This window comes from Notechis scutatus, chromosome 3, assembly GCF_049901735.1.
Source record: "Notechis scutatus isolate UNSWTSFEM ecotype Mainland chromosome 3, rNotScu1.2, whole genome shotgun sequence".
NCBI lineage: Eukaryota > Metazoa > Chordata > Lepidosauria > Squamata > Elapidae > Notechis > Notechis scutatus.
The window spans coordinates 65,187,664-65,201,542 of NC_142011.1; positions in this window are offsets into that span (position 1 = coordinate 65,187,664).

The following is a 13,879-nucleotide window of genomic DNA, read 5'->3' on the forward strand; positions in this document are numbered from 1 at the left end:
TTCATGTACATGTAATAAGTAAATTAATAAATTCACTTAATTCCTTTTTGGTAAGTGTCCGCTGGTGTGACTGTACGTCATAATCCCATTTAAATTTGAATATTATTGCTAGACAAATTTTAGATGATTTTAGGCCTTGCTTCAGCCCAATTTCCTCTTTTAGCAGGCATGAATTCAAGAAATTCACTTAAATATCCCTTGATTTTTGTGGGAAAAGACAACTTCTATTGTCTTTTCAGCTATCACTTTGGCTATTTAAGGATGGCAATGTATCTCTGCACAAGAGGCTGTTTGTCCATCAACTCACTGGTCTGAATTATGGACGTGACACAACAGTTGCGTGCAGATTTGTTTATAATAATTTTTCCTAAACAGCGACCTGTTGATATTAGTTGCAACATATAAAATGGGAGGTTAAAATTGGAGGTTAAAAAACGCTTCTGTGTCAATGTCCAAGCAGATTGCTTGCTCACGCTTCATTGCTCATCACGATCTCAAGTGAGCAGCAGATGTGTGTGAGCCATGGCCGGACAGAAGGGCCCTCCTGCATTCTCTGCACCTTTGCTATGGAGGTGTACGGCTTCATGGTTCAGTTCCTGCCTCATGGCTATTGAAGATCAGCTTGTTGTGGTGGAAAATCTGGAGTGATTTATATCAGTCTGTTGGCTGTTTCTACGTAGAAAAGAAGCAGCGCTTCGGGGCAGCTGCGGGACTATGGCAGTTCAAAATTTGACAAATTGTGGCAGAAGGACTTGACGCTCACTTTATCCCTTTCTAACTAGGCCGCCTCAAGCTTTGGTCTTATGCAATATCAATATTTGGAAAGATAGCCCCACAGAGAAGTATTTCTCTAGCAACTTGTATTTAGAATGAAAAGACTTAGGAATTGCCTCGACTGATCGATTTCTGAATTAATTATTAACAATTCCGTCATCCTTCTGAATGCCAGTCCATAAGACCAAAATGCAAATCTTGTTGCATACAAAAAAAAGGTGACACTTCTCAAAGCAAATGGAGTATCTTCAAGTTGACTATGTATGGCCACATTATCCTATTTCTCCCTCAGGATTTAGTCATGTGAGATTTTTAACAGCTATGGGTTATGAAGTGTATTTCTTTATTCTCTGCTATAAATGTGGAGGGGTTTGCTAATTTATATAGGCATTAAATGGGATTTAATAAGGCCCATCACTTTCCAAGGATTAGTTACATATAATATGTCAGGATACTTTTGGCAAAACCACTAATAACCATAGCCAGCCGTCACCCCTTGGGATTAGGGCAAAGAAATACACGATTAATATCCAACCAATATATCCATATTACCCTTTTGTTTTTGTTTTTGTTTAAAAGAGATATTTCCATTGTGATAACATACAGTCCAAAATACATCAGCTGGTATGGGATATTTTTTTGGGGGTCCTCTTCCCTTAGAACAGGGGTCCCCAACCTTGGCAACTTTAAGACTTGTGGACTTCAACTCCCAGCTTTGCTGGCTAAGGAATTCTTGGAGATAAAATCCACAAGTCTTAAAGTTGCCAAGGTTGGAGATACCTGCCTTAGAATATTTTTAGTTTATTACTTAATTGTTAAATTTTTAAAACTAAAATCTGCCTTTAAATCAAAAACATTTGAAGTGTTAGACAACAAAAACATATCAACATATCCACAAATCTAAAGAAGATCTGCTGAAGGCCCCAGCCCTTTTGAGGTGGTGTGGCCCAAGGGGCCAGACCTTTAGACAGGTAGTCCTCATCTTACGATCATAATTGAGCCCAGAATTTCTGTTGCCAAGCAAGGTACTTGTTAAGTGCATTTTGCTCCATTTTACAACCTTTCTTGTCGCCGTTGTTAAGTGATCACTGCAATTGTTAAAGTTAATGATATAGTTGCTAAGTGAATCTGGCTTCCCCATTGACTTTGCTTGTCAGAAGGTCTCAAAAGGTGATCACATGACCCTGGGACACTGTAATCGTCACAAATATGAGTCAGTTGCCAAGTGTCTGAATTTTGATCATGTGACCAAGAGGATGCTGCAATGGTCATAAGTGTGAAAAATGGTAACTTTTTCAGTAGTGAAAAAGTCACTTTTTCAGTACCATTGTAACTTTGAATGGTCACTCAATAAACTATTATAAGTCAAGGACTACCTGTAGTTATAGCCCTTACATTTTGGAATCATCATCATCATCATTCTAGCCATTGTCTATTCACTACAGGATGAAGGCCTCTTCCGCATGTTTCCAATCGATATGGTCATGAGCTTTCTTTTGCCAATTGGGCCCACAATACTTGCTGATGTTGTCAATCCATCTTGTTTTAGATTCTTTGGTGGACACTTTTTATCAAGTGGGATCCATTCTATGACTGCCTTGGTCCACCTTCTTCTTGCTATGTGACCAACCCATTTCCATTTCGATTCTTTTATTCTTTACATTTGGACCTGCGTTTCACAAAGCTTTGAAGATCACCCTGTTTAAACATGTTGTTGATCTTGGATGATTTGAGAAGATTTATGTTTTACTATATTAACATGTTGTTTACTTTTATGGTTGATTTACTTTGCTGCCCAGAGTCAGAATGATGGAATGGTTTGAAAATACACACTAACGCGCCTGCAAGAAGGTAGGTAGGAATGTAGATCAAAGGATACATTCTATAGAACCGTGATGGCAAACCTATGGCATGCATGCCACAGGTGGCACGTAGAGCAATTTGTGCCGGCACGAGAGCTGCAGGCAAACTTACCTCACTGCACATGTGCGTGCCTCACAGCTGATTTTCGGTTGGTTTGAGGCCTTTTTCAGCCTCCCAAAGGCTTGAGGAAGGCTTCTGCAGGCTTTGCAGGCCAAAAACTAGCCCCGTTTTATCACTTCCTGTTTTTCCAAAAGTACCGGAAGAGACGAAACGGGGCTAGTTTTCGGCCTGCAAAGCCTGCAGAAGCCTTCTTCAAGCCTTTGAGAGGCCGAAAAAGGCCTCAAACCAGCTGAAAATCAGCTGTGAGGCACAGTGAAGGTAAGGGGGCAGGGGGGGTGGATGGCGCGTGCATACGTAGGGGGCATGGGCGCACATTGCCTTCTGGGTGCTGGCACGCGATCGCAAGCATGCAAGCACACACACAATTTTTGGCACTGGAGCCCCAAAAGGTTAGCCACCACTGCTGTAGAACATTAATCTAGACGGCCTCTTTCATTAATCTAGCAGAACATTAATCTAGAAGGCCTCTTTCATCTTCCTTCCAAATGTGTCTCTTCTATACTGGACCACAGCAAGCCTATATGGGACAGATCACATTTCTAACTTCAGCCTTGTAGAACAACTTTAGTTGACCTTAATAACCTCCAGATGTGGTTTCATTACCCTGAGTTCTCGGCAGTGATAATTCTGACAGGAAAATTCTAACAGTTGTGCATGGACAACTTTGGTATATTTGATAAAGTTTACGCGAGTTTCAAGCACAGCCTTGAATGTTTAATTTAATTTAATTTCGTTGTATCAGGTGCAATGACAATAAAGTAAACTAAACTGAAGGATGTTTTGGGTTATAAGAAGAAACAGTCACAGCAAATTGTCAAAGGGGTCTTAGGTTTCTTATACTGTACCTTCCCATAGCTTTCTGGATTAGAGTGGTTGCAGTTTCCAAACATCTTGTCAAGGAAGTTTTATGGTGAGTGCGCTGCAGTAGCACAAGTGGGAAGTAATGATGGCCAGACAGATGACATCTACTTTGAATGCTTAGCTGAAGAATTTTGATTTTAGTACAAGTTGCACTGACAAAGGTAATGCAGCTGTTCACCATGTAAACAGACATTTGAGATGCCTTGTTTATATTAAACAGAAAAGCCTTGTTAATGACCCCAAAAGGTCCTTCAAAACTATGCTTCAAGCTCACGTAAGCTTTATCAAATGCACCAAGGTATTCTTGCTCAGATGTTCTTATTCATGGATATTTTTCATATTTTCCAGCTTTTTTGAAAAGCTTTTATCCATTCTGACAGTTCTGATCAATCTCTCCCTCCTCGTTTGAGGCTTGAGACTTGTCATCTGCATCTCTGAAAATTTCCTTTAGAGTGGCAATAATTTAAGGCTTAGCCATCATGGTCTTCCCTTCAGTTGAGGAATTTCTTGCTCATCTTTTGATTTCTTCTAAAGAAGAAGGACTCTGACTGGGATTTGGCAAAGGGATAAGATGACTGTAGGGCTGGAATCAGCAGACAGTTTCTACTTCTGTTGCCCCACAATGTGACATCAAACGCTGAAGACTTTGGAATCCAAAGTGACACTCAAAAATTAATGCATAGATACATAAGTGGAATCAAAGTTAGCTTTCCTTTGATGGAACTGTTCAACAACTGGGAGATGTCAATTCTGCCCTCTCCCGAAGCTGCAATATGCTCCTCAAAAGATCTATTAAGCATCTTCTAAAACTGTGAAAGGACCATCAGGCTTTCAAGGAAGGATAAGAATTACAGCTTCCACGGATAGATTCTAACCAAGGGGAATAATCAACAAAGAGTTAGGTAGATTTTATATCACAGAATCATAGGGATGGAAAAAAAGTTTGGAGATCTTTTAATCCATCCTCCCTGCCCCAAGGCAGGATATATCATATCCTCCCAAATAACTACCAAATATTTGATTGAAAATATCCAGAGTTGGAGCCACTCATGAGTTTCCTAAGCAAGAGCCTATGCCATTGCATAATAGTTCTCATGGCTTTTTATATTTGATTATCCATCTGTAAAACATCAAGCTGCTGTTTTTTTGTCCTAACTTGGAGTTCTGGTGAATAAATCCACACCCTGTTCTTTTGTGACAGATCTTCTTCTTCTTCTTCTTCTTCTTCTTCTTCTTCTTCTTCTTCTTCTTCTTCTTCTTCTTCTTCTTCTTCTTCTTCTTCTTCTTCTTCTTCTTCTTCTTCTTCTTCTTCTTCTTCTTCTTCTTCTTCTTCTTCTTCTTCTTCTTCTTCTTCTTCTTCTTCTTCTTCTTCTTCTTCTTCTTCTTCTTCTTCTTCTTCTTCTTCTTCTTCTTCTTCTTCTTCTTCTTCTTCTTCTTCTTCTTCTTCTTCTTCTTCTTCTTCTTCTTCTTCTTCTTCTTCTTCTTCTTCTTCTTCTTCTTCTTCTTCTTCTTCTTCTTCTTCTTCTTCTTAATATTTGAAGAGTACTATCATATCTCCCCTCTGCCATCTCTTCTTTGCATAGTTATTGTCAATCCTTCATTGAAAATTAGACAAGATATTTAGCAAATAACTTCACAAAATAAAACAATAACTCATGTTTGTTTATTTCTAGAAAACAGACAACAGTGAGAGGGTGCTCCACATTGTTAGGGTGAATATCTGGAAAGAGATGCCAATATAGTGCCTATAATACACCAAGTTCCAAGTGACCTTGAATTAGAATTAGAAATATATACCCTGTTTCTCCAACAATACAGCCTCCCCCAATAGGAAGTCCCAGCATGTTTTATAGGCATGAATGAAATTAAGCCCCTCCCCCAAATTAAGGCCTATATTAAAACATGCAAAATGGGGGAATGGTGGGGGGCTTGCCATTAGGAAGTACTTTTGTTGCACACCTGGATATGGTGCTGCCTGTGTTGACCCCGATATGAAGTGCCACACCAACGCCGAGGTCAACATCCAAGCCGTCACCGCCCGCCCGAAGATGCAAGGGGGGGGGAATTAAGTCACCCCTGAAAAGACGGCCTAGCCATTTTTTCGGGGCTCAAAAGAAAATAAGACCCGGCCTTATTATATGAGAAACACGGTAGTAGATTCCAGGGTATTTGCTAGAAAACTGGAGTTGTGTGTTTTTAGCAGCTTGTTAAAATAATCTTATATTATCTTTTTTCCCATCTTTTCTGGGCATTGGCTGCTTTTTTATATTTATCCTCTTGACATAAAGTCAGTAAAAGTTGCACGATGGCCTTCAGAGCTTGGAGCTATGCCTGGGTTTGATCCTATGCTCCTCTATGGAGGAATTAATATAGAAAAAGGAAGCAAAGTCATAAACAATGTTGCTCAGACAACCGCAAGGCAGCTTTGCCAGTGGAGGAAGAAGTGAAAGGTTGAAAAATGAATGTTTCCTAAACATTGCACTCAGAGAACATAAACTCTTAGGAAAAAGAAAAGGGGTCTGTCATGTTTACTCTGATTAGCAATTTTCAAAACACCTTTGAACTGGTTTTGTGTGGCTATCATAGTACAGAGGTTGTTTTTTTAACAGTACTTAGCTTTTTTTTTTTTAAATGGAAATTGCTCTTTCTTCAGATCTCACCAACCATTTATTAATACCCATAAAATCGATGTGATCTTTTCTGGAGCCAGCAAGACCAAACAAAATAGTTATGATCCATCTGATCCGTCTATTTGATATCCACCTGGTGCTTATAGAGAAGGATCAGCGATCTAGAGTTAGCAGTGTAGCTTAGGATGGTAGCCCTGTTCACTGCTGAAATGCACCTGCTAATGGACTGGACCAATGGTAGTTTTGTCTGGACATAAGTTGGTAAGAGAAGCCTGAATAAAATGTGCCACTGCACATTTTTATATAGATGGATTTGCTTTAGGAAAAATTGTGGACTTGCATTTTTTCACACTGTCTTTCCTTACAAAAGAAGGTTCTTTTTTGTCCTTTTTATCTAAAGCTGCTTGAGAATTTATTTCTGTTTATTTTGGGAGTGTTTTCGAGCTCACCCCATGGTGACACAGGGTATCACTCAGTGGTAGGATTCAGTTTTTTAAACTACTGGTTCTGTGGGCGTGGCTTGGTGGGCGTGGCAGAAGGATCCTGTAAAATCTCCATTCCCACCCCACTCCTGGGGGAAGGATACTGTAAAATCCCCATTCCCTCCCCACCCCAGTAACCTGCTTTCCAGCTCCGTTCTCCTGTGCAGAGCAACAAAAGAAGACCCAACCGATCATCTAGGACTCGGGAGGCAGAGAATAGATGGGGCGGGGCCAGTCAGAGGTAATATTTGCCAGTTCTCTGAACTACTCAAAATTTCCGCTACAGGTTCTCCAGAACTGGTCAGAACCTGCTGAATACCACCTCTGGCATCACTGCTACAATTGTATATGTATCTGCTTATTTATTTTCTGTCATGCCTCTTTCTTTACGCTGAATCTTCTCTGGCTATCATACTTGCCAATCTAAAAGAGCCTAAAAGGGATACTTACACAGTCTCAAAACATTTAACTATCTTAATCTTGGTTGAACTAACCAAAACTCTCCAATGATCCCAGGGGAGAATGTACATCATAATCCCCACCTCTTTTTAATGTGCATTGCATGGTGGGCGCACATTAAAAAGGGATGTGGCATCAATTGTGTGGCTGTGCCACCTTCTTCGTCCCTCACAGAGACTCCCAGATTGAGCAGAAGTTGGTCTATTTTCTAAGCACACCACACCTGGGTGAGGTTCACTTGATAAATAGTAAAAAAAAAAAAAAAAAGAATTCATTTTGGCCTAATGGCTGCATTCACGTGTTGTGCTAAGACAGAAGGTGGTTTAAGTTTTAGCATATTGTGTGAATGTCAAAAACTGCCACTGATTCAACAACCCATGGCTTACTGCCATGTATATAAGCATGTCCCTTCCTATAAAATCATGTGGCTCATGGACTTCCACTGAAGTAGCTCAAATCCTGGATATCCATAGGGGTTAAGTATTATAGGAAGAGGGACATTCCTGCATGAAATTAAAACATACATTTTTTTTTAAAGTGCCCAAGTTGTAAGCTTCCTATTTGTAGACAAGGCTGAGGCAACGATCAACTGCCTTGGAAATAACCTTGACCTAGGGCTGAGGGAGCCAAGCCAATTAGTTACGTTACAGAAATAGCTCACCTGAGTAGAAATTAAAATCAGGAACATTTGGAGTGAAAAAAACAACTCTTGAGCAAATCATTACTATAAGCAGCAAGTGAAGGCTGGAATGGCTGGGAATTTGGGGAGCTGCAGTCCCCACATATGGCACAAATGGGGGTTATCAGGTTGGGGAATGTGAGAGTAGGGGCTGCCAAGGCAGATGAGACTTTGGCTATGGAAGAAATGGCTTTGCAAGATTGGGCTTACCTAACTCCGCAGAGCAAAAAGAAATAGTGAAAAAAAAATCTTTCACCTTTTATCTGGGAAAAGGATTCATTGGGCAGCAGAATACTTATAGGCCAAGAAGGGAGTATGTTTTATAGTGTGAAATTAGGTTGTTTAATCTAATTTGCAAAATGCACCTATTAATTGTACTGATAGAAGAGAATATTGGTAGCCGAAGGTGCTCTCTGAGCTTGGTGGTTTTCCTCAATGCACTGATGATGTCATCTAGCTGGGTAAGGAAACGTCTGCAAGAAAACCACCAAGCTCAGAGAGCACCAGAGACCCTGATGATTCTATCTTTTGTGCCCTAGCCAAATCAGATGCAATAATACCTTGGTAACAGAAGCATCAAGGGAGTGTATCACTATGACAAAAAAGTCAAGATGGCGGTGGCAATTGAAGTCCTTACCCCTTTTAAAGTGAGCCTCATGCGTGCAACGCAGGTGAGAGAAGCAGGCTTCCATCAGATGGTCAAGGCTGCCATCTTGACTTTTTTGACAACCCCTCCCCCCAAACAGCATCCTTGGCAATGCTGTTGAGCACAGGGAGAGTAGAAACAAGGGGAGGGGAAGAGAAACACTGAATCCTTAGGCTACATTGCAACCTCACACCCGAGGGCTGTCAGACATGGGAAAAAGTTTCTGTCAGAAAGGCAGGGAAAAGGCTAAGTGTTCCCCCTAAATAACATCCATGCTCCTTATTCCAGCCATCTCCAAATGAATTCAACCCATATTTTTGCTTTCATAAAGAAAAACAGAAGGGAAACTACAAATGCTGAGAATACAGTAATCCTTGATTTACAACTGTTCGTTTAATGACCAAAGTCATAAGAGTACTGAAAAGGGTGTTTTAGCACCAACCTTCACACTTATGACCGTCACAGAGTCCCTGTGGTCACATGATTCAAAATTCAGGTGCTTGGAAACTGGCATGTACTTGCAACACTTGTAGCATTACAGGGTCACATGATCATCATTTGCAACCCTCCTAGATGGCTTCTGACAAGTAAAGTCTGTGGAAGAAGATGGATTTGCTTAACAATTGCATGATTCACTTAACGACCAGTGATTTACTTAACAGCCATGCCAAAAAGGATTGCAAAATTTGGCACGATTCCCTATTTGTCTTGCTTAGCAACAGAAGTGCCTGTCCCAATTGTGGACTGGTCATAAGTTGAGGACTTCCTGTACTCATTTAGGGAGTGACAGCTATGGAGTAGAACTCTGTAAACTAAATCACACATTAATTAAAACATCAAGCCGCCATTCATTTAACTATAGTCACTGAATAAACCATAATTAGTTAAATGTACTTAACCCAGCCCTGTCATTGTTTATAAGACTTGCAGCAGAGTTTCTGTGTGACAATAACTTAGGTTCCTGTAGAAATCTAATTCAACACACTGGCAGGGAAAGATTATTAAGATATCAAAAAAGTAATTAGATAGATAGATAGATAGATAGATAGATAGATAGATAGATAGATAGATAGACAGATAGATATACAGAACTCAACAAATGTTGGTATTTCTTAAAGCATTTCTGCCCAGGAAAGGACAAAGATGAAGCACTAAAAAAGCAAAATACAATATAGGCTGAATGAAATTGTATTTAGAATAAAAGTGCCGAAATCAATAGGATAGGAATGAGTCATGATCTTCTCAGCAATTTTATCAAGCCTATTTTGATTAAATTTGGTTCTTGGTTTCCCTATTACATTCCCTCTCTTGGAACCAAAACTGGGCGCTTTAGTTGGTAAGTTTGTGCCAGTCTGCCCTCTAGTGGAAAAATGTACACTCGCACTCCATTGGGTATCCTTCAGAATGGTATATATATGGCCCACCTTCCCTTAAACTTTCAGAGCAGAGACAATCAGATATTATATAAGTGATGTCCCTCCCAGTGTATGGGTTTTACGTGACTTCCACCCATACCCCCATTTTGGAGAGGAGGAGGAAATTTCATTAAGCTAAATTTCATTAAGCTAAATTTCATAAGCTGTACTATCTATACTAGTTTGTATCCATCCATCCATCCATCCATCCATCCACCCATCCATGCTATCCATCCACCCACCCAGTTGCTAGAAATCAAAAACAACTTGATGCTATTCACTCATTCAATTGATATGGTATAGTATGGCAGGGGTCACCAACCCCCAGGCTGCACCCACTACCAGGCCATGGCCTATTTGGAACAAGGCCACACAAACAGTGGTCCAGCACGCATGCAGTTTGACTTGTGCAAGCGGTGGGCTTGCAACAGAGGTGGTATTCAGCAGGTTCTGGCCAGTTCTGGAGAATCAGTAGCAGAAATTTTGAGTAGTTCGGAGAACCAGCAAATACCACCTCTGACTGGAGATTTTACAGTATCCTTCCCCTGCCACGCCCACCAAGCCATGCCCACAGAACCAGTAGTAAAAAATATTGAATCCCACCACTGGCGTGCAACTCCACTTGTGCAAGTTGAGCTGCACATGCATATACGTGTGCACTGGCCCATCACTCATGCAAGATAAACTGTGTACATGCATCAGTCTGCCGCTCAGGCAGTACAGTTCCCCTCCCCTCCGCCAGGCCACCAAGTCACAAAGGTAAGGGACCATTGTAATATGTTATGTTTTGGAATGCTATGGTACAGAGTATAGTAGAGTACAGTACAGTATTAGTATAGCATAGTTCAGGCTATAGTACGATAATACAGAGACAGAATCAAGGATTATTTTGTATCTGTTTGTACTTACTAAACCTCTAGCCCAACGTTTCTCAACTTTAGTTACTTAAGGTGTGTGGACTTCAACTCTATGCTGGCTGGGGAATTCTGGGAGTTGAGGTCCACACATCTTCAAATATATCTTCATCCAGAACTATTCTGCACCATTCATGGTTAACTTTAGATGCCAGCATTCTCAGTAACTTTGCATTGTGTGCAAATCTGGTTATTTATATGTTCATAAATGATCTCAATAGGGACGCGGTGGCTCAGTGGCTAAGACGCTAAGCTTGTCGAGCAGAAAGGTTGGCAGTTTGGCGGTTCGAATCCCTAGCACCGCATAACGGAGTGAGCTCCCGTTACTTGTCCCAGCTTCTGCCAACCTAACTGTTTGAAAGCATGTAAAAATGCAAGTAGAAAAATAGGGACTGCTTTGGTGGGAAGGTAACAGCGTTCCATGCGCCTTCCATGCCAGCCACATGACCACGGAGACGTCTTTGGACAGCGCTGGCTCTTCAGCTTTGTAACAAAGATGAGCACCGCCCCCTAGAGCCGGAAACGACTAGCACATATGTGTGAGGGGAACCTTTACTTTTTAAATGATCTCAAACTAAAACTAGAGCTATCATATTTGGATGCAAAAATCTAGAAAACCACTAGAGGGCAGAAAAGAGGCATAATAAATGGAATAGCTTTTTCAGATTTTTATACCCCATATTTGATAGTCCTATCCCTGACACCAGATCAAATACAGACATTAAGTAGCAGCAACCTTTTAATAACAATAACAATGTTGGACAACTTGATTGTGTATTTTCCCTTTATTTATTCTCCCACTGCTTATTGTTCCTATAGCCAAACTGCAACAAATTGATCATCTCAAAAATGCTATTTTTTTCTTGAGAAATCTGAGAAGAAAAACCTTTTCTTCCTTATGCCCAAAAGGCAGTTTTCTCCAATATGGTGTCTTACTGATATGTGGAGGTACATTATCCATTCATCCAGGCAGTATTGTAATCATCATATCGTTATTGGTCCTCCACTTTCACTTGTCAAAAATGCTATTTTTTGCGTACGGGTTTAGCACTTTTTCTGAAAAGGGCTAGAACCAAGTTCAGAAGTATCCAACTAAGGGGTCACAGGCAACCTGTTACTTGGGAACCTGGTAGATGGTTTAACCTGCTGCTCCACTCAGCTGCCCGCATTTGCTCCGTTCCATCCACCCCACCTTAGAGAATGGCTGTCAATTTCATAGTAGAATGAGACATTCAATGAGAAGACAAATGAATGGAAGGAATTTACCATCACTTTCCTTAATTGTCCTCAGTTAAAACAATAAAGATAGCATCAATGGCCTTCTTATAATAGCAGACTAGGGTTTGACTATCAAGGCAGCAAATTCTATGCCAGCATGCTTTCCTGATGGTTCAAGCACTGATGGTTAGCATATTGTGGCTATCTAATTGTTATTTTTTTAAGCATACTATAGTAGCTTCTTTCTGTTACGATATGAAAGCATCCTATTTTTTTCTTAGTAGTAGAAGCAACTGGCATTCTTCTTTTTGGAAGAGAAAGGCAGGTCAACTTTGCTCCCAAATTATTTGCTTTAGCCTTCTTCTGGCAAGGAGACCTACTGCTATTTGGAGCCCAGCACAACACTGCCTTCTGCTCAGGAAATGAGATTGGACTTGCCAGTCCATTAACTCTTCTTGCTCCACCAATATTGGTGACCCAGAATAAGCAATGGATATCCCCAAACTGCAGTCAAGGAGATTTTCACTTCTTTTCTTACAAGATCCTGTATTCTGCTACACTATATGCTGTGCAGACTCTCTTCTCCGTGGTGGAAATCCGGAACAGCTCATGAGAATTCAGGATTCTGCCAACATCCTGGCTTACCAATGTGCCTTCAGTACAGAGTAAGTGCCAATGTTTTAGGGGGCATCAAGCCAAAGAAGGACTGAGTGAAATTGACCATGAGTGGCAAAGAAATTGGAAGGCAACCATTATTTGCTCCCTCTCCCATTTTACTTTCCATAATGATTTTAAATGAAAAGGAAGACAAGATCCAAATTCTCCTAATATATATGCCAACTGTAGCCTAACCATTCACACTGTTGTAAATGAGGCGCGGTGGCTCAGTGGCTTAATAACGCTAGAAATGGACTTTGATCCAGCGGTTCAAGTTTTAGCACTGCATGGTGGGGTGAGCTCCTGTCACTTGCCTCAGCTTCTGCCCACCTAGCAGTCTGTTATTTATATGTGAGTAGATAAATAGGTACCATTTACGTGGGAAAATGAGTTGGTGCTTTGTGTGGACGGTTAGAATCCCGCCAGTGCTAGACCTTCCCAGTTGTGATGCCTGTTTGAGAAGCAGCTTCGGTGGAAGGAGAGTGCCCCAGATGCTGCTGCAGGATGGTGTTCATCCTTATTTCTGATGCGTAGCTAGGTTGTCTCCTGCGGCACACCTTGGAAAGCACACGTGCATGAACTGAACAGGGCTAGCAGTCTTAGGCAGCCAAACTACTACTCTGTATTAGCATTGTAGTCTCCTGGCTAATGTAACATCATGACATGCTGAATGAATGAATGAATGAATGAATGAATGAATGAATGAATGAATGAATGAATGAAGTTAAGCAGGTTGTTTAAGCTCTAGAAGAATCATGACAGGAAAAACCATTATCCATCCTACTTCGGTCTGTTCTATGTGATGGCTCATATTTCCCATCCACTTTTGTAATTGTTTTTTAATAGTAATGTTATTAAAGATTATAATTAAAACAGTTAAAAACTATTAAAAACTATTAAAAACTAAAAAAAGAAAAAAGAGAGAAATGGGAAAAATAGGTATGTAGTAAGGAAAAGATGTATTTAAAGAAGTTACTTCCTATCTTCATCACAAGTGTATACAATTTTAGTAATTTTTCACCTTCTATGGATAAGAGATAGGTTATGATTCCCATATCCCATCTGTTATCTATAAACAAATCGCTAAAGTCTTGTCATTCAGTCTTGGTCAGCAAAAATCCATTAAGGATTCAGCAAAGATAACGTATCTATTTTAATCTT